Genomic DNA, 5,027 nt, shown 5'->3' on the forward strand with positions numbered 1-5,027 from the left:
AAAAAAAAATGGGGAAAATCTCACCAAAAATTTCCCCCATAAATTTCTTTATAATTGTAATCTATGCCATTTGAAAGGGATTCGTATAAATTTTCATTAAAAGATATCCATTTTCCTGAAAGTTATGAGGGGAAAAAAAGTCAGATCATATGAGATTTTCCAAAACGCCTCTCTCCAACCCCTCAGAAAAATTCTTTCCCATAAATCCCTATATACTCTGAAGCCACAACATCTAAGCGGTATTTGTAGAAAATGCTTTTTAAAAGTATTCATTTTTCTGGATGTTATGAGGCAACAAAGTCGAGGATGTATACATCTACAGTAATGCCCTTTTATTTATACGATTTTTTCATTTATTTCTTTCATTGTTTGCAATGTTCTCTCCTACCCTCTCTCTCTCTCACACACACTCACACACACACACACACACACACTACAAAGCTTACAGATTGGCTGCTGGATTGTAATCTCTATGTTACTTTGAGGGGAAGGTAAAACTTGACCAACTGCTTCTTCCTCTGTTGTTGGACTACTGTGATGTTTTTTTAAGAGAGAGAGATGATGACTGTGAATAAAATAATGAAAGCAATATTTACTAAGCAAGTGAGCACTATTATACAAAAAATAATTAGATCTAAAATATAAAAATTATTAGAATTGGGAATCAAATGTGAAAATACTATCAAAGGGCTAGCAGAAAACTGCCTGGAGGGCAGTCTTTCTGCTAGTATATTATTTTTGGAGAAAGCTGCTTATTAATGAGGTATGTAACAGTCACTAAAAGAAAGCAATTATTAAAGGCTTGACCATCTGGAAGTTTTCAGGAAAATTTACTTTCTGAACTTCCTTTTATTATTGAATATTTCAAGTTCACAAATTTAAATATTCGGTACAAGATAGTTTTTAACAAGCTTTTATTTATATGATATTTCATTCATTGTTTGCAATGTCCTCTCTCTCCCCAGGTTTGATTTCGTTATTACACTAATATCACATTAGAATTTTGCAATTCAACATGGGGTATCCAAAAACATATGTGACTGAAAAAGAACATTTAACAGCAAAGGTACAATGGCAACTGAATCAGTTAAAACCAGGCAAAGCAGCTGAAACAAAAGTCTGAATTTGCACGTGGATGTAGAGATGATTCTGTTTCTGCTACTCATGACCAACTGATTAGGGTATCTTGAGAGGAGAATATTCTACTTCAAAATAAGACACTGCGTCAGCATACACCATCTATGACTGTTCAGCTGTCTACTGATAAGCAATATAAAATGGGAAGCTTTCCAAACTTCAGTGAGTTACAAACAGAAACACCAGTGCCAACAAACGGTGCTGAGAGATGAAACTGAATATTTACAGCAGGAGTACAGATGAAAAAAATTTTCCAACTAGGAAGAATTCTGTTAAAAGATTAGCAATGAAAGCCAGTTTCAATAATTTTCAAGAACAGTCTGTCCTGTCTATTGTACAGCTACACAAAGCAGGGAGTCTCGTTGACAATGTTTGTTCATACTGCAAAGCTTACAGATGGGCTGCTGAATTGAAATCTGTATGTTGCTTTCAGGGGAAGGTAAAACTTGATGAACTGCTTCCTCCTCCATAGTTGGACTACCTTGATGTTTGTTTAAAAAAGAGAGATTATGACTGTGATAAAATAATGAAAGCAATATTTACTAAGTGTGCACTATTATACAAAGAAATAATGAGATATAAAATATAACAATTATTAAAATTGGGAATCAAATTTTAAAATATCAAGTGGCTAGCAGAAAACTGCCCAGAAGGCAGTCTTTCTGCTATTATATATAATGTTCTTTACTCTCAGGTCTATTTTCCTCGAGCTGAATTATTTTTTAAATATGTTTTTTATAGCAAAGACAGAGAAAAAAGGCAATACCCATGAACCATTTTTGAGAATTTTTGAGGCAAGGGAAAAGAGAAGAATTTAACCGTAAATGAAAATTCTGATTGGAACACTTGCAACTTTAGTTCACTCCATGGAAGATAACCAAAAGGTAGGTGATAATGTTAAGCTGGGAAACATTGTCTACCAACTAAATATCAATATTATCAATATATATAATTATTGTTATAAGTGAAACTTGTAATATAAAACAATTTTTAATCTTTTAGCATTCAGATTACTCTGTCGAGTGTAATGCTTATTTATTTTCATTGTTCTGCATTAATCATAAACTATCTCACAGCTTTGAGATTTCATTGATGTAACTGTTTCATGCTGTGCATAATAGTTTCTCTCTTTTTCTCTCCAGAAGGAGCCAATTGCATTCAGACCTGAAGAGGAATGGGTTCCACTAGGTCTCACCTTTTAACATTCAGATTTCTCTAATGCATATATATTCCCAATGTTTTGGATTAATTATGCATTATCTTGTAGCTTTGAGATTCCGATGATAATGTGATTGTTTATTTTTAGAATGACAATGTAGGGTAGGTATGAGAGGCTGGATCTGGCTGGTTTGAACATAGGATAGGCAAAATATTTTGACATGATGTAACCAGTTTAAAGGGTTAAGATATAGTGAACTCAATTCTAATTAAATTCAACCATTGCAACATATGTTGGTATATCATAACCATAAAAAAATAAATCATTTTGGCTATATAATTCTGCATTAAGGGAAGGTTTTGGTTTAATTGAATGCCTGAATCAAGCCAATAGTGTTGGAATATCAACCAGAGCAAATGGATCAACTCGTCACCTGCATTGTACTGCATCAACAGTAAAAACACTTTTAATACCATTTTCATAATCCTAAAACGAGATATCAATGGTTTTGTTTTGGCTTGGCTTCAGAACCTGTTGTCAAATAAGGACAGTTTGAATAGGTCATGTGTTTGGAGGAATTTCAAGGAGTTGTTGCACTTTGGACTTATCCCAGATGGTCATATGAATGCTAACCTTTATGCTCAAGAACTGCAGTGAGTATAAGATGCTTTGAAAGCCCACTACCAGGAATTGGCCAATTGAAGAAGCACTCTCCTACAGCATGACAATTCCCCAGCACAAATTTGAAGGGCTGGATGTGCTGTCACACTCTGTCTACAGTCCAAACCTTGCACAATCCGATTACCAACTTTTCTGAGTCATGGCTCATTCCCAGCATAGATGGAGGTTCGACATTGTGGATGAGACTGAAAACAGTTTTTTTCCTCTAAACTAGCCAAGTGGTATAAGCATGAAATTGAGCTTCTGACACAATGATGGCAACAGACAATGGAATATGATTGGATATATTTTGATGAATAAAAGCTTTTCATATATAATGTTTGAATTATTAAATCAAGTTTGAAATCCCCAAAACTCTTTTGACTCAACCAGGTATTTCCCCTAAATGAATGGAAACAACCTAGTTTGTATGATGATGATGCTTGTTTACAACTATCAGGTGATGTCTAGACAAGGGCACACATGAACATACAAACATATACATATGATGGACTTCTTTTAACTTCTATCTATCAAATACACTCACAAGCCTTTGGTCAGGCTGGAGCTATAGTAGGAAACACTTGCTCAAAGTGCTACACAGTGGAACTGAGCCTGAAACAACATGGTTGGAAAGCAAGCTTCTTAACCATACAGCTGTGTCTGCATACAGTAGTAAAATAAAAATATAAATTTATAATACCTTATGAATGAGAGAATAGTATGTATTCTGAAGTGTACACCATGATATATTTGCACAGCAAATGATATATAATCTAATTCTTACCCATGAAACTGGTGCCTTTTTTTCTTATAAAAGTACTCTTGATGCCATGTAAAATGCACCCATGCTGACACCATGTAAAATAGACATCCAGCACACTCTGTGAAGTGGTTGGCATTAGGAAAGACATCCAACCATAGAAGCTGTGCCAAAATGGACAATTGAAGCCTCGTACAGCTCTCTGGTTTGCTAGCTCTTTTCAAACTGCCCAACCTATGCCAGCACGGAAAACGGACAGTAAATGATGACGAGACTCTTAATTAGCTTTTCACATTTTATTTGTTTATGATTTCCCATGCTGTAATGTACAAGGTGGTTCTTCCTTCTCACCTTTTTTGCACATTATTAGATCGAAATGTTTTAACAGCTGTTGGTACTTACTATTGCTAATATAAATGAAGAAGTAATACCTGTTCTGTTAAGCAAACCGAAACAAGCAGAGCTATGTAGCTTCCATAAAGGTATAAAGCAAAGTATAAAGTAGTAAACATGACTAAGTTGGCAGTGCATGCATGAGAAATATATGAAATAATGATTTAACTACCTACATATCTGAGAGGGTTATTAATAAAATTACATTTTTTTAAGCAATTAAACTCATCTTTACAATGTCATATATAAATGCTGAATATCTTCCCTTTCTAAAGACAAAGTTAATAATCTAAAACATTATGTTTACAATTATTCTATGTATTTTTCTCTTCTGCATAAAAATTTCAAGACACTGGTGCAGGGGGAATAACTATATATGATTCAAATATTCTTCCACACTTATTGCATTATAAATTCTGAAAATGAAGGATGAAGACATCAAGAATCCCAGCAGAATTTGAACACAGAACAAAGAATACGTCAATGAATTTAGTGCGATACTTAACTATTTCTGCTAATTCAATAGTAGAGCATCAACACTTTGTGTTAATAACTGTATTGAAATACTAGCACTTGTGTGAATATTCTTAGTCTTCTAATACAGGGGTTTTCAAACTGTGGTCCGTGGACCACAGGGGGTCCGCAAGGACAAGACGGGGGTCTGTGGACAGCAAATACTTTTTATGGGCAATTTGATTTTATATATGTTTTTTAATCAAAATCTTTTAATTGACAATAAACCTATTTGTTAAATACTGTTAAATAAATAAATGTAAAACTATATGTCATTTCAAGCAAATATTTATGTATAAATTTCATAAGCGTTTATAAGGGTAAAGCCTAAAATATAAAGGGGTCCGCAAGTCAAAAAGTTTGAAAACCCCTGTTCTAACATATTTTCAAGTTTCAGTTTAA

The sequence above is a fragment of the Octopus bimaculoides genome, chromosome 7, assembly GCF_001194135.2.
Source record: "Octopus bimaculoides isolate UCB-OBI-ISO-001 chromosome 7, ASM119413v2, whole genome shotgun sequence".
Classification (NCBI taxonomy): domain Eukaryota; kingdom Metazoa; phylum Mollusca; class Cephalopoda; order Octopoda; family Octopodidae; genus Octopus; species Octopus bimaculoides.